Source organism: Sus scrofa, chromosome 1, assembly GCF_054392235.1.
Source record: "Sus scrofa isolate SSC_HxYL_T2T_F1_AM1 chromosome 1, Sscrofa_HxYL_maternal_Yorkshire_Landrace_v2.0, whole genome shotgun sequence".
In the NCBI taxonomy this organism is placed as follows: domain Eukaryota; kingdom Metazoa; phylum Chordata; class Mammalia; order Artiodactyla; family Suidae; genus Sus; species Sus scrofa.
Genome location: NC_139383.1, coordinates 128,514,464 through 128,536,852, shown reverse-complemented (window position 1 = coordinate 128,536,852; position 22,389 = coordinate 128,514,464). Strand labels below are relative to the sequence as shown.

Sequence of the window (22,389 nt, the reverse complement as noted above, 5' to 3'; positions counted from 1 at the left end):
GAGTTAAACAGCCTGTTTAAAAGAAGTCAGTTGATCTCTTCATGAAACCTCTGATTAGATCATGAGATTCTCAAATAACAAAGTCTCTTTTTAGAAATTCTTAGCCTAGGTTATACTGGCCAATGCTACTGAAATGAAATTAAAAGAAAAACATAAATTGGCATAATGTTTAATCAAGTAACCTCTTCCATGGATACTAATTAGACACATTTCTACTATACAAATGCAATTTTAACACACTATAGCCAAGAAGTGAAGTGGGTAGACCATTTTAAAACAACAATAACAAAAAAACATGTTTGGTAGAAAAAGTTTTTAAGAGAAGACAAACATAAAGATTATTGCCCCTGGAGTTCCCATTGTGGCACAGTGGTTAACGAATCCAACTAGGAACCATGAGGTTGTGGATTCGATCCCTGCCCTTTCTCAGTGGATTAAGGATCCTGCGTTGCTGTGGCTGTGGCGTAGGCCGGCAGCTACAGCTCTGATTAGACCCCTAGCCTGGGACCCTCCGTATGCCATGGGTGCGGCCCAAGAAAAGGCAAAAAGACAAAAAAAAAAAAAAAAAACTGAGAAGACAAGCATGAAGATTATTGCCCCTGGAGTTCCCATTGTGGCGCAGTGATTAATGAATCCAACTAGGAACCATGAGGTTTCGGGTTCGATCCCTGGCCTTGCTCAGTGGGTTAAGGATCCAACGTTGCTGTGAGCTGTGGTGTAGGTCACAGACAAGGCTCGGATCCTGAGTTGCTGTGGCTGTGGCGCAGGCCGTCGGCTATGGCTCCGATTGGACACCTAGCCTGGGAACCTCCATATGCCACAGGAGTGGCCCTAGAAAAGGCAAAAAGACAAAAATAAATAAATAAGTAAACTTGCAGTCAGGATGTCCATGGTAAATTGTTTTTCATTTTTATGAATTATTTAAATCACATTCCTCTTCTGCATTTTTCCTATTAATTTTTCTTTTCTTTTTTCTTTTTACAGCCATACCTACTGCGTATGGAAGTTCACCACCAGCCAGGGGTTGAATCAGTTGCAGCTGTGGCCTACACCACAGCCACAGCAACACTGGATCCTTAACCCAGAGTGAGGACAGGGATCGAACCTGCATCCTCACAGAAACAATGTTGGGTCCTTAACCCACTGAGCCACAATGGGAATTCCCTCCTATTCATTTTCAAATGAAATTTCTATTAAATATATATCCATTGAGTCCCTCTTATGAACAAGGCTCTGGGTTAAAAGGAAGTGTGGTGGTGTGTGCAATGGCATAGTCTGTTCTCTGCTGGCCATGTCCAGTCCTCTCCTCCTGATCAAATGTCAAAAGGAGGTCAAAGAACCATGGTCCATTCTAACCCACACAGTCCCATCATTGGGCATTATCATCCCTGTTTTACAGATGAAAAAACGGAGGTTGGGTGAGGTAAGGTAGCTTGATCAAATTGACAGGGTTAGTTTATCGGTGGAGCCAGATTTGAGCCAAAAATGTCTAGCCCCAACTTTCATTTTCTCTATATTACACTATCAGGAGCTTTCTTTTCAAACCTTACCTCAAATGTCACCATTTCAGAAAGGTCATCCTTGTATATCTGTAATGTTAGTTTCTTCACATTTTTAAAGAGACTGGACCCATTAATAAATTGTGAGAGGATTTCCCAGTTGAAAAAGTCTTGCATACATATATTTTTTGAAATAGTAACTTAGGTAAAATTCTTCTAAAACACGAGAAAAAAAAGACATGAAACAGAATTACACTTTCTCCCTGTCATTCACTGAAAGGCTAAGAGGAGTGGGGTGGGGGCTAATTCTAAAGGCCAACTGGGCACACCTGACCACCATCAGGCCCCATGGAGTCGTCAGATGCTCACAATCAAGTCTCTGTGGAAGATTCCCCACAAATATACACCCCTTTAGGCACGTGGGTAGAGTAGAGTTTCAGAGTTTGAAATATCAGCATGGGAATGCGCAGTTTCTTAAGAAAGTAATGAACTAGTATTTGTATTATGCATGAATACTTCTTAAATATCTTTTCAGAAGACTCTGATAGGAATTTTTTTTTTTTTTTTTGTCTTTTTGCCATTTCTTGGGCCACTCTCGTGGCATATGGAGGTGCCCAGGCCAGGGGTCTAATCGGAGCTGTAGCCACCCACCTCTGCCAGAGCCACAGCAACGCAGGATCCAAGCCATGTCTGCAACCTACACCACAGCTCACGGCAACGCCAGATCCTTAACCCACTGAGCAAGGGCAGGGATCGAACCCGCAACCTCATGGTTCCTAGTCAGATTCGTTAACCACTGAGCTACCACAGGAACTCCAGGAATTTTTACCTCAGTATTTAAAATGTTGGGGCTCTCAGAGAGAGAAATATGTTATGTGACAAAAAACTACTTATCTGAAGCATGTATAAAAAAGCATGCTAAAATGGGTTTTACACCATGGCTTTCCCTTGTTTCAATTTTGCATTCTTCTTTTTCTTTTTTCTTTTCTAGGGCTGCACCTGCAGCATATGGAAGCTCCTAGGCTGGAGATCAAATTGGAGCTGTAGCTTTGGCCTATACCACAGCCACAGTAACACGGGATCTGAGCCGAGTCTGCGACCTACACCATAGCCCACAGCAACACCGGATCCTTAACCCACTGAGCGAGGCCAGGGATGGAACGCACGTCCTCATGGACACTAGTTGAATTTGTTACTGATGAGCCACGAAAGGAACTCCAATTTTGCATTATTCTTGACCATCATTCTTGGGTTTCAGGATCCTATATACAGTCTTTATTCCTCTCTGATTAAAGGAATTAACTAGTACTGCAAGAGCTCTTAACACCACTGATTCCCCTGACTCCGCCCTCCAATTAATTACCAAATAGCTATTAGTTACCAAGTAGCCCTACTTCAAACAGCCTGCTGAGATGACCTATCTGATCCCATCTTTGGGTTCCAGTAGCAATGGATAATCAGGCAATACAAAGACTAAGAAAACTTCCTAATCTTGGAAGAGTCCTTGGATTATCTTTCAGTTCAATGGTCATGTGTTTCTGAATTATTAACTTCCAGGTAGTACTTCTTCTAGAGCAAAAATTTTCCCACTTTATTGAATTTTATTAAATTCTCCAGTTAAAAAGTAAGGAGTTGAGGGAGTTCCCGTCGTGGCGCAGTGGTTAACGAATCCGACTAGGAACCATGAGGTTGCGGGTTCGGTCCCTGCCCTTGCTCAGTGGGTTAACGATCCGGCGTTGCCGTGAGCTGTGGTGTAGGTTGCAGACGCGGCTCGGATCCCAAGTTGCTGAGGCTCTGGCGTAGGCCGGTGGCTACAGCTCCGATTCAACCCCTAGCCTGGGAACCTCCATATGTCGCGGGAGCGGCCCAAGAAATAGCAACAACAACAACAACAACAATAACAACAACAACAAAAAAGAGACAAAAAAAAAAAAAAAAAAAAAAAGTAAGGAGTTGAGGAATTCCCGCTGTGGCACTCTGGGTTAATGCTCCAGCTTGTCTCTGTGACTCTACCAGTTCAATCCCTGGCCCGGCACAGTGGGTTAGGAGCCAGCATTGTCACAGTTGCGGTGTAGGTCACAGATGTGGCTCAGATTTGATCCCTGGCCCAGGAATTTCCATATGCCATGGATGAGGCCGAAAAGCGGGGGGACGGGGGGTGGGGAGAGTAAAGAGTTGAAAGAATAATGGTCTTATTACATAATATCCACTAGGACTCAGAACATCAAGGGAGAAAATTTAGAAAAAAAAGCATAATTTTGTAATCTTTTCTGTGACTTCTCATTATAGCAGTTTATAAATATATACAGCTACCAATAAGAACCTACTGTATAGCACAGGGAACTATACTTAATATTTTGTAATAATCTATAAGGGAAAAGATACTGAAAAGAATATATGTATATATACACAAACACACCTATAATTGAATCACTGTGCAACATGCCTGAAACCAACATGATATTGTAAATCCACTATACTTCAATAAAAATTTTTAAAATAAAAAATTTTAAATAAAACAAATATATGTAGCTGATAATCATAAATAATGATTTCCTAGAAATCACATTCTAACGTGGAGAGCAGTTCATATTTTTCCAAAAGAGCTATGTTACAACTGAGGTTTGGGTTCCTGAGGCTTAGGAAGCATATTAGTTATAGGTATAATCAAAGAAATACCATAAAGCAATATGCAAAATTACAAAACTATGAAGCAATTTCAAATATCAAAATTATGCTGCTGGTCCTAGTCCCAGGATTTAGAACAATACTAATTGATTATATAAGTATTCTACTATAAAGTACATAGAAAAGCACATTCTGATAAAATACATATTTGATCAGAAATCTATATGTTTACATTAAACATCTACATGTTTACATAAATATGAGCAAAATGATAAAATGATTGGGATTTGCCCTAAAATACTCCAGAAAGAAAAAAATCTTGGAAGAGGGAAGAGAAGAAGCAATATATGCAAAATGCTGACATCTGATGAAGCTGTGTGCTTGTGGGTTTGTTTTACTATTCTCTTTGCTTTGCATCTAAAAACTCTTCATAGGAGTTCCATCATGATGCAGCAGAAACGAATCCAGAAACCATGAGGTTTGGGGTTCAATCCCTGGCCTCGCTCAGTGGGTTAGGGATTTGGCATTGCCATGAGCTGTGGTGTAAGTCACAGACGTGGCTCGGATCTGGCTATTGCCATGGCTGTGGCATAGGCCGGCAGCTGTAGCTCCAATTCAATTCCTAGCCTGGCAACCTCCATATGCCACAGGTGTGACCCTAAAAATAAAAAAATTAAAAATAAAATAAATAAATAAAAACTCTTCATTATAAAAAGTGTAAGAACCTAAGCCAAGAGTTATAAATTACTACTTAAAATTAGTAAATATTATTTACCAATTTGTCTTATTAAAACTCATTTGAGGCGTTCCTGTCGTGGCTCAGTGGTTAACAAATCCAACTAGGAACCATGAGGTTGCGGGTTTGACCCCTGGCCTTGCTCAGCGGGTTAAGGATCCAGTGTTGCCATGAGTTGTGGTATAGGTTACAGACTCGGCTCAGATCCCGTGTTGCTGTGGCTCTGGCATAGGCCGGAGGCTACAGCTCCGATTAGACCCCTAGCCTGGGAATCTCCATGTGCCTCAGCAGCAGCCCAAGAAATGGCAAAAAGACCGGGGGGGGGGGGGGGGGACTCTTTTGAGGAAAAATGAGATAAATCAGTCAATAGCACAACTGACTTGAGAGCCCTACCCTGACCTTTAAGATGGTGTGTTCATGTTTGGTTTTTATTTGTTTGTTTGTTTTTGCTTTTTAGGGCTGCATCCAAGGCATATGGAGGTTCCCAGGCTAGGGGGTCAAATCAGAGCCACAGCTGCTGGCCTACACCATACCACAGCTATGCCAGATCTGACCTGCACCTGTGACCTACACCACAGTGCACAGCAACACCGGATCCTTAACACACTGAGAAAGGCCAGGGATCCAACCTACGTCTTCATGGATACTAGCAGGGTACATTACTGCTGAGCCACGATGAGAACTCCTACTTATGCACTATTAAACCAAAGTATATGAGTGTAACTGCAGGGAATAAAGTCAGACTCTAACCTTACACCACATATAAAAATTGACTCAAGACAGATCAAAGATCAAAATGTAAAAGCAAAGGACTTTTCTCCAAAGAAGATATACACATGGCCAACAAGTATATGGAAGATCCTCAATGTCATTAATCATTAGGGAAATGCAAATAAAAAATCACAATGAGATATTACCTCATGCTCATTAAGACACCAACTCTCAAAAAAAAAAAAAAAAAAAAAAACCCAGAAAATAACAACTGTTAAAGAGAATGTGAAGAAATTGGAATCCTTGTGCACTATTGTTGGAAATTAAAATGGTTCAGTTGCTGTGGAAAACAGTATGGCAGTTCTTGAAAAAATAAAACAGAATTCCACTTCTTGGTATATATCCCAAAGAATTGAAAGTAGGCTTAGAGATATTTTTATACCCATGTTCTCAGCGGCATTCTACACAATATCCAAAAGGTAGAAGCAATCCAAAAGGTAGAAGCAATCCAAATTACCACCAACAGATGAATGAGTAAACAAAACATAGTAGAGTAGTTCGCTCCCATTGTTTCAGGCATCCACTAGGGAATTCATTGCAAGGCCCTTAGTGGATGCCCAAAACTGTGAATAGTAACAAAATCTTATATATACTGCTTTTTCCTATATGTACATACCTATAATAAAGCTATTTATAAATTAGGCACAGTTGGAGTTCCCGTCGTGGCTCAGTGGTTAACGAATTTGACTAGGAACCATGAGGGTGCAGGTTTGATCCCTGGCCTTGCTCAGTGGGTTAAGGATCCGGCATTGCCGTGAGCTGTGGTGTAGGTCTCAGACTTGGCTCAGATCCCCTGTTGCTGTAGCTCTGGTGTAGGCTGGTGGCTACAGCTCTGTTGGACCCCTAGCCTGGGAACCGCCATATGCCACGGGAGTGGCTCTAGAAAAGGCAAAAAGACCAAAAAAAAAAAAAAAAAAAATTAAAAAATTGGGCATAGTGAAAGACTAACTGAACTGCCAGCATCACTACTCTTGTGCTTTGGGCCATTATTAAGTAAAATAAGGGTTACTTGAACACAAGCACTGCAATGCCAGAACAGCTGATCTGAACCAAGAGGGCTACTAAGTCGCTAACAGACAGAAAATGCTGGACAAAAGAATGATTCATGTCCTGGGCAGGAAGTGGTGGAATGGTGCAAGATTTCATCAAGCTATTCAGAGTGGCACACAATTTAAAACTTATGAAAACTTGTCATATTCAAGAAACCACTGCCAAATCTAAAGTCTGGAATTTTCCATTTAATATTTTCGGACAGTGACTGACCACAGGTAACTGTGAAACTACTGATAACTGTATATGTCTATGACTGAAATATTATTCAGTTTTGACAAGGAAAGAAATTCTGATACATGCTACAATAAGGATGAAACATAAGGACATTCTGCTAAGTGAAATAAGCTGGTCACAAAAAAGACAAATACAGTATGATTCTACTCATATGAGATACCTAGAGTAGCCAAGCTCATAGACAAAAAGTAGAAAAGTGGTTGCCACTGGGCTGGTGGGAGGAAGAAATGGGGAGCTGTTGTTTAATGTGTAGAGTTTTAGTTTAGCAAGATGAAAATTATCCCAAAGATTAATTACACAACATGAATGTACCTATCACTATTGAACTATATACGTACAAATGGTTAGGATGGGAAATTTTACGTGTATTTTATTAAAAATTTAAGAAATTTAGCCTTTCCTCAGCCTCCACTAATGTGCTTGGTCCTTCCGGGGATGCTAAGGCCATGCTGGGATGAGGACCTCATTTCATCTGACAACTAGCACCGCACCCAGCAGGTCCTGCCTAGCATTCTCCTGCATCCTGGCCTCTCTGTCTCACAGTCTGCCTGCATCTACTCTGTCCTCATTCTGCAGGACAATGAGGTAATGGAGGGTAAAATTTATGCCCTCATTAAAGCAGACCATGTAAATGTTGAACCTTTCTAGCCAGGCTTGTTTGCAAAGGCTCTGGCTAATGTCAAATTCAGGAGCCTCATCTACAATGCAGGGGCTGGTGGACCTGCCCCCACAGCTTATGCTGCACCAGCAGGAGGTCCTGCCCCCTATATCACTGCTGTCCCAACTGAGGAGAAGAACTTGGAAGCAAAGAAGAATATGAGGAATCTGATGATGACATGGGCTTTGGTCTTTTTGAATAAACCTCTTTAGTTACATGTTCAAAAAAACACTGAATTTAAAAAAAAAAAAATTTTTTCTTTTTATGGCCACACACACAACATATGAAAGTTTCCGGGCTAGAGGTCAAATTGGAGCTGCCGCTGCTGGCCTACACCACAACCATAGCAATGTAGGATCCAAGCTGCATCTGGGACCTACACCACAGCTCACAACAACATTGGATCCTTAACACACTGAGCGAGGCCAGGGATCAAACCCACACCGTCACAGATACTAGGTGGGTTCTTAACCCAATGAGCCACAAAGGGAACTCCAAAACAATTTTTTTTTTTAATTTAAAGTGCACATCTATACTCTAAATGTTTGTTAAATGCCCAAATACATGGTATTTCAAAGACACATCACCAAAGATGACCTATGATAATTACATTGGATCCTTGCTGTCAAACTATTCCTACAGAGTTGAAATAGGAGGAACTTAGTAGCATTAATTAGAATTTAGTTGCTGAGATTCTGAAGGATTATGTTGCATAGCAAATTAATACATTAATGATAGGGTTTACTGATTTTAGTAGGGTTCTAATGTTTTCTATTTCTCAGGTTTTAGAGTTTTAAAAAAATAGTAAGATAGACTTAAAAAAAAACTATATTTCCATCTACATCATAATATCTGGTTTCCATAGCACTATACCAACCCTAAATAATTAAAGCCAGCTTTAGCTCAGGGAACTCTGCCAGGGCTAGTACCTGAAAGACAGGTAGTGAACACTAAGCTATGCACTTTTAACTCAATTCTCAAAAGTGCAATGAGTCAGACTCCAAGTGTCAGAAGATCAAGTCTCATGCTAATAAAAACAAAGGTATTTACTGTTAGAACCCCTTTTATCCAAGTACCTCAAAGTGCTTGGCAAATATTAAACAGAAGTTAAGGCATAGCCTCAGGACATATGAAGCACACGGCTTTCAAAAACTCACACAAAAAGCCTCTAGATTCACTACCAATTCACAGAGAAACACATTAAACTACACCATGGCAATATAATAAAAAATCAGACTGTAGGAAATTCCACGGGAAAAATGACCCAGTTTCGCCAACAAATAAATTTCAAGGAAAAAAGAAAGAGAAGGAGAGGGAATATATAGATTAAGAGAGGCTTAAAGCAATACCAGAAGCTCCCGTCTTAACACAACGGAAACGAATCCAACTAGGAACCATGAGGTTGCAGGTTCAATCCCTGGCCTCACTCAGTGTGTTAAGGATCCGGTGTTGCTGTGAGCTGTGGTGTAGGTCGCAGATTCGGCTTGAATCTGGCATTGCTATGGCTCTGGCGTAGGCCAGCAGCAACAACTCCGATCCGACCCCTAGCCTGAGGGCGGGTGTAGCCCTAAAGAGACGAAAGAAAGAAAAAGAAAAGAAAAGAAAAGAAAAGAAAAGAAAAGAAAAGAAAAGAAAAGAAAAGGAAGGAAGAAAGAAAGAAAGAAAGGAAGGAAGGAAGAAAGGAAGAAAGAAAGAAAGAAAGAAAGGAAGAAAGGAAGGAAGAAAGGAAGAAAGAAAGGAAAGGAAGGAAGGAAGGAAGGAAGGAAAGAAATACCAACCAGAGTTTACACTGTGGCAAAACAGGATCGACAGTGTCTCTGAAACCCTGGGACCCATCCCTGGCCTGGCACAGTGGGTTAAGGATCCGTCATTGCCACAGCTGTGATGTAAGTCCCAACTGCAGCTCAGATCTAATCCCTGGCCTGATAACTCCACATGCAGCAGGGGAGCCAAAAAAAACAAACAAAAATAACCACCTGTAACATCAGAACCTTGATTCACTTTATGACACAACTGGAAATGCAAATACTGATTTGACATGTGATGACATTAAAAAATGTCATTAAGGGGGATTTATGAATATTTTAATGTATAATGATAGTATTGTGGTGAATGTATATATGTGTTTGTATATGTGTACTTGTGTTAGAGATACTGTGTCAGGGATCCCCAAGACCACTCCTGGTTCAGTGATATACTAGGAAGGTTCACAGGACTCAGTATATATCATACCGCTAAGATTTATCACAGCAAAAGGATACCAAGCAAAAGGAAAAGGTACACAGGGTGATACCCAGAAGAAACCAAATTCAAGCTTCCAAGAATCTTCCCCCAGTGGAGTCACACAGGATGTGCTTAACTCTCCCAGCAACAAGTTGTGACAATGCTGTCTACCAGAGAAGCTCATCAGAGACTCAGCACCCAAGGTTCTATTGGGACCGGTTACAAAGGCCCATTCTGTCTAGCATATTCCAAGATTTCAGGCTGCCAGAAGGAAAAGCAGGTGTTCAGCATCAACTATATTGTTTGTACACAAAGCTTAGGCACAGAGAGCTACTGTCAGTTAAGATGGTGAGAACCATGCCCTCCCCCAAATCCAAGTTTCCAGATGCAAACCAAAAGCCCAACCTGTAGGCAAGTCTTTCAAAGAGTAACAGTCAGCCTAATATGATAACTCTTTTCTACATAGATACATGTTGAAATATTTGGGATGAAATGACAGTACATCTGGGATTTTCTTCAAAATAATGTGGAAGTGCAGAAGTTGGTGAGGATAGAAGACTAGCCATGAGTCGATACTGTTGAAGATGAGGGAAGGGTACAAGGGAACTGGTACTATTTTTCCTACTTTAGTACATGTTTTAGATTCTTCCATAATGAAATGTTTCATTTGTTTTTAACCACAGGAGAAAACTCAGAACCAGTGCTTAGGCTGTGAATCAACAGGGCTGTGGGCTCGTAGGGATGAGAACTAAAGCTTGTAGAACCCTTAGGCTGCTGCCAAGGTCCAAGGGAAGAGAGCTGTCCCTGGCCATGTGTGAACAGGCTGTGAACCTTGGCACTCTAGAGTCAGGTAACATGTTCTGGAAGAAAGGGACAGGAAGAGTAGCTGCTTATCCAAGGCAAACCTATATCTGAGAGCCAAAAGATTGAGAGTGATTTAATTGTAGCCACAGATTAAGTAGCTAACAAATTGTTTTAATTTATAGTTTTGTAAATCAGATTTATTCTACTTTGAGTCATTAATTGCTGAACCATAAAATAAGTATGTGGCCACTCTTTCCCACAGTACATAACAAAGAATGAAGAATGTTTCTTCCATTTCAAAAATGTGGTCTTTAGCACTAAAACATGCTACTTACACAACAATGTACTCAGGAAAACAAACTGAGAGTGACTACAACCTTGGCAACAAGTTCCAAACACTAGACACACTGAGTATTCTGACTTCACTGTCACACAGCCTCCATAGATGCCATTATATTTGGTCTATTTAGGTAGGTATACAGGAGGTAGGGGGAAATATGGGTAAAAGTATGTCCTTTTTCTTCTGAAATTTCAAATAATCTATATTTAATAATAAATTATTTGTAACAAACTATAACAAAACCATGGTTTAACTTGTATTACATAAGAGTGTGGAAAAACTAAAAGCCCAAGGGTGAAGTAACAGCAGAAGTTTCCCTATTTAGCCTCTTGCTCTAACACCCCACACTATGACAGCTCGACCTGCAACAGAAAAGAATGGGGCATGGAGGACCAGTCCAAACCAGGAATACAGACTCATACATTTTTCCTCTCTTATATTAAGAAAACATGTCTTCATCACTGAATGATGCCACCTTTGGTTTCCCAACAAAGAGCATTTTTGACTCATCATCAATAATACGTTCCCTATTAATCAAGGTGGCCTTTCACTAATCCATCTACACATTACACAACTGCCAACATGACCAAAAACATAAGTTGAAATCTCTGGGTTGGGGACCAGAATAAAGACTACAGATGGACAAGGGGCCAAGGGTCTCACTGATTCTGTTCTAAAACTCACAGATCTTTCCTGCCAATAGAAAAGCGTTTCAACTCCATAAAGCACATTACCTTCATTCAGCAGTGGATTACAAATATATCACAGTATTTAGTCAGTGTTCCCTCCAGATACTTGTTATCAAAACACAAGTCATTCTGACTAAATATAAGGTAGAATGTACTTCTTATAATCTATTACCTAAATGCCAAGGTCTGGGCATATACTAATGATTCTGCTGAACTAATCTACCTGAGCACTTCAACATTAAGGAAACCAAGTATTGCAGAGACTTTTAAATAAATGTTCAAGGTTGACAATCACACGGTTCTTAACAGTGTCCAACTGGCAATTAGTTTTCCTTATGATATTTACAAAAACCGAAGGTTAGCCAATAACCAGTCACTCTGGAGATCCATGATGAAAAATACATTTCAGCCTAAAGTACGAAAAAAACTAAACTGACTTACAAGTGGCTAAAATTCAACTATCCAGACCAGTATTAAGAATAAAAGGTAAAAATGGCCTCTGAGTGTTCAAAAGAGAAGACATAAAGCCCTTGTATGCACTAATGCTTTACTTGAAGGAGAATCCCTCAAGTTTTCATTCTAAGACTCCTCCTCTAGTCTTACTTTATAATTTTATCTGTTCCAAGGTCATTTCAGTTTAAAGACAGAAAAGTAATGTTGTTCTAACAAACAAACTTGAGTTAACTTAGGCAGGTAAGGAGGACTTCAAGGATATGGGGCTCTTCATGAAGCCTACAAACAGGAACAGGGCTTCACAGAGAATTGGAAGTAGGGCTTGGAAAGCTATTCGGTCCTTCTCAATTCCTCATCTCTGCTCCTTTGTGCCTTCTGCAACTCCTGTTTTCTGGGCCCCAGGCCTGGTGAAAGACACCCAGCACAGAGATCCTGAGGATCCCAGTCTATAGGTCTAACCACAGGGAGTGAGCATCCCTCCTCTGAGAGAGTCCCAGGAGATGGGACATGGAATGGCCAGCACAGGACAGGTTGCCACCCTGACCACATGTGGCTGAAGTGAGAGTGGATGCTGAGCTAAACAAAATGGATGGGAATTAAAGAAGGTTCATCACAATCAAGGAAGACCCTCAAAAGAGTATCCAGTGCAGAGAAGAGAGCTGCAAAAATTTGGGGAACCAGAGAATAGATAAGGATTTTTTGGCCTCACAATGAAGAAAGCAGGCCCTCTAAATTTTTTGACCTGAGGTAATTTAGTATATGGGCAAATATCCCAAATGCCTTAGCAAACCACAAGAGCTTCACTGTACTATTGCCCTACTAGTCACCTTTATTAATGATGGCCCATCACTCAAAAAAGTTTAAATTGTATTCAATATCCTCTCTTTAGAAAGGAAAAGTAATGCATATGCAAATAGGACATTTGGTGAAGGACATTAATACATTGCTAATGAAAATGTAAACTGCTTTCTGGAAAGCAATTTAGCATTAAATACAAAGTACGTTAAAAATATTCAGTAATTTTATCTTTAGGAATCAATTCTATGAAAATAGTCCAAAATACATATAAAAATTGTATTTTACAAATATTCACAGCAGCATGATTTATAATACCCAAACTATGGAAATAAATGTCCAGCAACAGAGTTAAGATTATAAATAAACTATATCCAATCCATATAGTAGTCTTAAAAAACATATATTTTAAATAACAAGGAAAACTGCTCATGTCATAAATAGGGAAAAGAGCTGCACAGAAATAGAGATGATATATATATATATATATTTAAAATAATCTTGACTATATAAAAAACATGAGATGAAAAAGCTATAAAGGGACTGCTGCAGTTTGAATTTCCCAGGAAGTACACTTTGAGATGGAGAATGGTATATGGGCAGCTTATTAGGAGTGCTCCTGGGATCTACAGCTATGAAGAAGTGAAGGGAACACTGGGCAGAGAAAGAAGCTGAACTACAACACAGGCCCAACAAAGACCTCAGTCAACCCCACATGGAGCTGCAATGACCCTTCTGAGTTGCCCTGAGCTGGCACAAAGGCCTTCATACCCCTGCATCAACCAGTCACTGGGCTGCCCTAGAAAAAAGTGTGACTTTGGGCAAAAGGGCTCTCTTTTTTTTTTTTTTTTTTGCTTTTTTTTTTAGGGCTGCATTCGTGGCATATGGAAGTTCTCAGGCTAGGGGTTGAATCAGAGCTTCAGCAGCCAGCCTACACCACAGCCACAGCAATGCTGGATCCTCAACCCACTGAGCAAGGCCAAGGATCCAACCCACATCCCCACAGATCCTAGTAGGGTTCACTACCACTGAGTCATGATGGGAACTCCAAAATGACTCTCTTAAACTGAAAAAATTCCCTCAAACCTCCACAGCAGCTTGGAAAAGGGAGTTGGGAAGTCCTCAAAGATAAGATCTGAGTGGGGCAGCACAGCATCTAAAACACAGACTGCATTCAAAAATTAGCATTAGTTGTCTTTGAGGAGTGGTCTTCGATACTTCATTGTTTTTTTTTTTTAATTTTCACAGGGTTTTCTGTATTTTCCAAGTAAAATACATAGTATACCCTATTTTTAATAACAGACTTTAGAAAGATTTATAACCAATATACTTAGAAAAATAAATTTGCTTGACAGGAGTAATTATAAGTATAGAGAAAATTTAGTTATAGAAAAATATATAGCAGTTCCCTTGTGGCACAGCAAGTCAAGAACCCAGCATTGTCACTGCAGTGGCACAGGTTTGATCCCTGGCCTGGAAAATTCCACATGCTTCTGGCATGACCAAAAAAAAAAAAAGAAAAAAAGAAAAAGATATATGTATAGCTAAAGGTTTCTATTGTTGTTTGGTTGTTTATTTTTTCTTTTTTTGCTTTTTAGGGCCACACTTTCGGCATATGGCGGTTCCAAGGCTAGGGGTCTAGGGGTCTAATTAGAGCTACAGCTTCTGGCCTACGCCACAGCCACAGCGACACAGGATCCGAGCCGAGTCTGCAACCTACATCACAGCTCACAGCAATGCCAGATCCTTAACCCACTAAGGGGGACACAGGGTCAAACCCGCAACGTTATGGTTCCTAGTCAGATTCATTTCCGCTGTACCACAACAGGAACTCCTGTTTGGTTACTTTTAACATACAAAACAATTCAAATTTATCTCTAAGAAACATTATCATAAAAAATATAAAAACAGCTTTTTCATAAATAGATCATAAACTGAATACTAGCCAAAATTAGGTTTTCACTTTGTATACCATACAACCAACAAAAGTGTGAAAATTCCAAAAATATTAGGAAAATGTAGTGTCTTTAAAAATGGAAAGCTATTTTAAGATTTACTTCACACCTACACATGCACATATGCTGGGTTATATACATCTTTGGAATGACTGATAAGATATGCAAAAGTTTTCATAAACTGTTACTTTACCTATTACAAGATTTTTTTTAATGACAAAAAATAGTTTATATTAAACCATCTGAAAAATTACTGCATCTGCATAAGAAAAGTGCTTACAACATACACTTATAAAATAGTTTAGCAAAGGACTTTTGGTTCTAGATATGATGGATAACTTAAGACTAAAAATCTCACTGAGAACAACTAAGAAAGCTGGATAAAATCCAAAACAAAAACAATAAACCCCAGCTGATCAAAGGTGTTGGAGAGCCACCAAAGAATCATGATTTGAGGGTCCAAGTTCCCAGAGTAAGGGACACATACTGAGGTGAACTCTCCATTTGCTACTACTTTTTCCTTCAGGTCATATGCCAGTTTACCTTATGGGTAACAGAAGCTAAACTGAGAGTACTGACTTAGAACTTGTGACAGTCTCACTAGTCTAAAAAGATAAACTAGGTGAACCAGTAGTTTTTGAACTCCATGGTTGGAGGGGGCAGGATATCAGAGAAAAACCAGTAGTCCCTGTTGCTCACAATTTCCCCTTGGGGCATTTTGTTAGTTTCTAAACTGTAGACGTGCAGGGAAAGTAGCGAAGAAACCAAGTAGAAAGCAACCATTAAAAAGCTAAATAGCTAAATGAAATTTTGGCAACTCAGGGGGTAAGGAAATAAAAATTGGAGCTAAGGCAGGATAAAAGTCTGGTGGATATATCCCAGCTTCTACTTAAAATCTTTAAAACATTACATGTAAGATTAGGGCCAAATTGGAAATTTACTGCCCTTAAAAAGTCTGAAACACAGTGAAACATCTCAGTCCCTAATTGGAAAAGGTTATCAGTCTGGCTGCCAGAAAAAAATTAAATCATTTTTGGAAGATATCACCCAGAGCCTCTATTATTTTTCATATAGGATGTGTTCCATTCAATAAAAAAATTAGCATGCTTGACAGGCAAAAAGACTAAATTACCAAAATCCAAGAGAGGAGACAATAGAAAAGGAGCCACAGGTGACCCAGATACTTGACTGAACAAGCCCATACTTTAAAAATTACGAACATTAAAAATCAAGCTCACAGATACAGAGAGCAGACTGGTGTTGCCAGAGAGGTGTAGGAAGTGGCCAAAATAGATGAAGGGTGTTGAAAGGTACAAACTTCCAGTTACAAAATAAGTAAGTCATGAGGATGTAATGTACAGCATGACTACAGTTAATAATACTGCATATTTGGAGTTCCCATTGTGGCGGAACAGAAACAAATCCAACTAATATCCAGCGGGTTGTTGTGAGCTGTAGTTTAGATTGCAGACATGGCTTGGATTCCGAGTTGCTGCGGCTGTGGCGTAGGCCAGCAGCTGTAACTCCAATTCAACCTCTAGCCTGCAAACTTCCATAACTTCCATATGCCATGGGTGCTGCCCTAGAAAGAAAATAATAATAATAATATTTGAAAGTTGCTAAAAGAGTGGATTTTAAAAGTCCTCATCATTGGAGTTCCCATCATGGTGCAGCAGAAACGAATCCGACTGGGAACCATGAGGTTTCGGGTTCAGTAATCCCTGGCCTCGATCAGTGAGTTAAGGATCCAGCATTGCCATGAGCCGTGGTGTAGGTTGCAGACACAGCTCGGATCTGGCATTGCTGTGGTTGTGCCTGTGGCATAGGCTGGCAGCTGTAGCTTGGATGAGACCCCTAGCCTGGGAACCTCCATATGCTGTGGATGTAGCCTTAAAAAGCAAAAAAAAAAAAAAAAAAAAAGTCCTCATCACAAGGAAAAAAATTGTAACTATGTATGGTGATAGATGTTAACAAGACTTATTGTAGTGATCATTTTGCAGTGCATAAAAATATCAAATCATTATGTTGTATACCTAAAACTAACAAAATGTTATTTGTCAATTACACCTCAATAAAAACAGTAAGTTAATATATTTAAAAATATGCAATAGTTTACTGGAGAGCTCAAATATTTTTTAAAAGGCAAGTAGAACCTTTAGAACTGAAAAAATACAATAATAAATATTAAGAATTCAGTGGATGGATTAGATGCAGCAGAAAAGAGGATTTGTGAAGTGAAAAATAGGTCCGTAGAAAATAACCATATGAAACACAAAGAAGAAAATATAAAATAGATAAGAGGACCAAAGACATGTGGAATGAAGTGAAACAGTCTAACATATGTAAAAGGTTAGAGAGAATGTGACAATTAAAATTTGAAGAGATACTGGCCAAATATTTGTTAAAATTGATGAAAAACATTATGCCACAGCAAAAAGCTCTAAGGACTTAGAATAAATGAAAAGAAAACCACATGTGTATATATCACAGTAAAACTGCTCAAAACTAAAAACAAAAAGCCTAAAAGCAGTTGGTAGAGTTTTCTTGTAGCATAGTGGGTTAAGGATCCAGCATTGTCACTCCAGTGGCTTAGATCACTGCTGAGTTGGAGGTTCAATCCCTGGCTCAGGTACTTCCACATGCTGCAAGCATGGTCAAAAAAAAAAAAAAAAGCAGCCAGTGACAGGTGGATTGGGATGGCAAGTCTCAACAAATTTTAAAGAAAATACATGGAAAACAGGATATGTTCTCTGTCCACAGTGGAATTATTCTACAAAGTAGCAAGATAACTAGAAAATTGCCACATTTTTAGAAATAAAGCAATATATTTCTAAATACCCATGAGTCAGAGAGGTGCTCTCAAGAGAAATAAAAACATGTTTTGAACTGAATGACAATAAAAAGTAATAATACAGCCAAAGCAGTGCTTTGAGTGAAATTTATGTTTTTAAATTATATGTTTTTAATATATAAGAAGGAAGGCTGAAAATCAATGTATATGCTAAAAAAAAGCTAAAAAAAAGAATAGTAAATTAAACTCAAAAAGAGTAGGAGAAAACATAAGATAAACATAAAAACAATCAACAAACCAGAAAATACTTTTGTAATAAAGAAAAACTAATAGAGTCAAAAGTTAATTTTAAAAAGTTTGAAAATACTAATGAATTTACTAGAAACTAGCTTTATGTGGACATAATCTATGTAAACAATTCCTGATTGTTGATACTTATATTGTCTCTAGTTGGATGCAATGAAGCAATGAAGTCACCATCCTTATATTTATTCGTACTTAATTCCTTAAAACAAATTCTTTTTTTTTCATTTTTTTATTACTCAAATGAATTTATCACATCTGTAGTTGTATAATGATCATAACAATCTGATTTCACAGGATTTCCATTCCACAGCCCAAGCACATCCCCCCACCCCCCAAACTGTCTCCTCCAGAGACCATAAGTTTTTCAATGTCTCTGAATCAGCATCTGTTCTGCAAAGAAGTTCCGTCTGTCCTTTTATAAGCATATTACTATTAGTTTAAAGAACATAAAAATTCTAAGGCTTTTGCTCCATATATTGCTAAAGTGCCTGAGAGAAAGACTGAAGCAATTTTATTGCTACTGGCAGGTTATTATAGTGGTTATGTCCCTAAATAACAAGTATAATTTTTTTTAAAGTATCAGTTTGGTAAAAAAAAATAATAATAATCTCATTGTCTTAATTTGCATTTCTTAGGTTACTTAAAAAACTACTTAAAACAGTTAAATAGTTCTCAATGTTTATAAGCTATCTAACTTTCATCTTTTGTGAATTATCTATTTGTGCTTCTACTTTTCTAGCAAGATATTAGTCTTTCTTAGATATTTCATTACTTTTTATACATTAAGGATATTAAGGACTTTATAAATGAATTGAAAATATTTTTCTGTTCTATCAGTTCCTACTAATATCATTTAGAGCACTTGTTTTCCTGTTGTAGAGAATTTTTAATTGTTAATTTTTCCCTTTATGGATTATCTTTCATTTGATGTTTGGAAATGCTAACCCTATACCAAGATTACTACCTTTTTTTTTTTTTGTCTTTTTAGGGCTGCACCTGAGGCATATGGAGGTTCCCAGGCTAGAGGTCAAATCAGAGTTATAGCTGCCGGCCAAAAGCTGCATCTGTGACCTACACCACAGCTCACGGCAATGCCGGATCCTTAACCCACTGAGCAAGGCCAGGGATCGAACTTCTTGGTTCCTAGTTGGATTCATTTCCCCTGTGCCAAGACGGGAAGTCCCAAGATTACTATTTAAAAAGAAAAAATCACACGTATTAACACCTAAAGGAAAAGCATGACATATCTGTCTTGCTGGCCCAAGAATGTAGTCTAAAGTTCTATAAAGCATATCAAAGGTAAAATATGTCAGATTCTTAGTAACAATGGAAATACTATTGGATTCGAGGCTTTGTAGGGCTGAGCCAGAGTAAGGCAAAATTGTGAAGTAAGTGAAATTTTTTTAGTGGCCCAAAATATCTCCAGTCTTTGCCCTTTTTACTATTAAAGCAGCTCTTCCTCCATCTCCAACTCCAGATATGTCCTCAAGCTACCAATCTCATTCTCACTGAAGAAGGGATTGATCCTTGCTCACCTTGCAGCATGTGGAAGTTTCCATTGCTGTGACCCAAGCCACGATAGTGACAACACCGGATCCTCAACCACAAGGCCACCAGGAAACTACTATCACCATTTTTAATTATGATAAAGTACACATAACATAAAGTTTACCATCATCACCATCTTAAAATATAAGCTCAGTAATAATAATTGCATTCACATTGTTGTGCTACCACCACCATCATCCATCCACAGAATGGTTTTCAGCTTCCAAAACTGAAACTCTGTGTCCATTAAACAATAACTCTCCATTCTTCCTTTCCCTCAGCTTCTGGCAACTGCTGTTTTACAGTCTGTCTCTATGAACTTGACTGCTCATACCTCATATAAGTGGAAACATAGTATTTATCATTTTGTGAATGGCTTACTTCACTTAGCCTAATGTCCTCAGAGTTCATCCATGTTGTAGTCGTTGTAGTTCGTGTGAGAACTTCCTTCCTTTCTAAGGCTGAACAATATTCTGTTGTGTATATATATATATATATATATATATATATATATATATAAAACATTCATCTGTTGCTGGACACTTACGTTACTTCCACCTTATAAGTACTGTGAATAATGCTGCCATGAACATGGGTGTACAAACATCTCTATGAGATCTTGCTTTCAATTTTTGGGGGTATATATCCATAAGTAGAATTGCTAGGTTGAATGCCAATTCTATGCTTAATTTTTTGAGGAACCATCTTATAATTTTCCATAATGGACACACCATTTTACATTCTCATCAACCGTGTACAAGGGTTCCAATTTCTCTACATCCTCTCCAACATGTGTTAGTTTTTGCCTTGGGGAGCTTTAACCCACTGAGCGAGGCCAGGGATCGAACCTGCAACCTCATGGTTCCTAGTCAGATTCATTAACCACTGCGCCACAACGGGAACTCCCCTTTGCCTACTTTTTAATCAAGTTGTTTGTTGCTGATTGTGGGAGTTCTTTAAGGATTTTTCTTTAACTTAGAGCATTTCTCAGTATCCTCCAAATCGCCTGCATATATAGGCAGGCTTCCTTTTTCTCCTGAACCCTGAAGAATGTTCTTAGTTCATGCCTGATCCAAGATGCTAACTCCAACACTAAAATCGTATCAGGAGTGAGGCATTTCAGTTCTGAAAGCATCAAACAACATTTTAGATACATTAGAAATTATTTTAGTATATTATATATATTATTCAGACACACATACACTGTCAAGGAACTTGAAAAAAATTTCTTTGAAACATCTTTGTTTACACTATTAAAGAAAGAAAAGATTTTTTTTTCTGCTCACTAAAAAAAGTACCCTTATTATATAAATCCAATTACTACAGATTTGTAAAAATTAGAAAGTTAAGGCCTCCCATAATCATATCTTAGAAATAACTGTTTTCAATAATCTAAACAGTCTAGTATGAATTCATAGGCATACAGATGCACACATATGTGCACACACGTACACATACTACACTTTGGGGGTTTTTTTACATAAGAATATATCCTGGACATCTATGAATATCAATACGAAATATATATAAGCTAAAAATGAATTTTTAAAAATTCATAAAACACAAGACAAAACAGATACTAATAAGATCAAAAGCACTTCAGAGTCTAAGACTGAACAACAGAGTGAGGTGGAAATTGAGTGTGGAGCCCGTGATTACCCTGTATCACTAAATCTAATAGTGCAACAGTTGCAGCCCTCCCATATCTGCCTACAGTGCTTTTACAAACTCCTTCTCATTCTGTACCAGAAGCAATGCTACATCTATAGAAATGTGTGATCAGTAAGGCTAGTCACAGTGAAACATACAGTGAGAGAAGAGAGAGGCTGTTAAGCTTGCTAATCGACAGATAGACATGTATAGGAGTTTGCATGTGCCAGTCTCCATTTAAAGTATAATTCTCTCTTTGTGCCATTGGTTAACAATATTTTGGTTTATTTCTTTAGTTACACACAAAAAAATAGTGTCTTCCTTAATAATTAACTTTTAAAAGATGCAAGAGGCTCTCCCTTGGGAATCTCAGCAAATGATAAAATTTAAGTAAGAGCAACTTCTCAGTGGAAAATGTTACTAACATATAACATTGGCCATGATGATCTCATGATGTGGTCAAATATTCTTAATTTTCTTTTTTTTTTTTTTTTTTTTGTCATTTTGCCATTTCTTGGGCCTTTCTCACGGCATATGGAGGTTCCCAGGCTAGGGATCTAATCGGAGCTGTAACCACCAGCCTACGCCAGGGCCACAGCAACGCAGAATCCAAGCCGCGTCTGCAACCTACACCACAGCTCACGGCAATGCCAACGCGGATCCTTAACCCACTGAGCGAGGCCAGGGATCGAACCCGCAACCTTATGGTTCGTAGTCGGATTCGTTCACCACTGCACCACAATGGGAACTTCAAATATTCTTAATTTTAACTACTTTTCCTCTAGAAGAGTTCTCTATTTTCTCACCTGTATTCTCTTCCTTGCCTCCCTCTTTTAAATTTTCAGACCAGGAGTTCCCTTCCTGAGGATTCAGGTTCGATCCCTGGCCTCATTCAATGGGTTAAGGATCTGGCGTTGCTGTGAGCTGCGGTGCAGGTCTCAGACTCGGCTTGGATCCTGAGTTGCTGTGGCTGTGGCGTAGGACAGCGCTACAGCTCCATTTGACCCCTAGCCTGGGAATCTCCATATGCTGCAGGTATGGCCCTCAAAAAGAGACAAAAAAAATTTTTTTTCACACCAAATGGACAAACTTACCAAACATCTTAACACCGTTAGACAATCTAAAATTTAACAGGACTGAATTAAGCATATGGTTGGTGTGGCTTCAACATAAACTTCACATGAGAGCTGAGAGATCAAGTGGAAATGAACCCCAAAGTGAAGGAGCTTTTAATGCTCACAAAGAATTCTTCTAGG

At 38.9% G+C, this 22,389-nt stretch overlaps 1 protein-coding gene and 1 pseudogene across 5 annotated transcripts in view; one reads left to right on the top strand and one right to left on the bottom strand.

Moving 5' to 3' along the window:
* The window catches only part of MYO5A (myosin VA), a 232,704-nt gene that overhangs the window by 184,882 nt on the left and 25,433 nt on the right, over positions 1 to 22,389 (bottom strand). The gene's annotated exons all lie outside the window — the stretch shown is intronic.
* LOC106508991 (large ribosomal subunit protein P1 pseudogene) lies at positions 1,848 to 7,781 on the top strand (annotated as a pseudogene).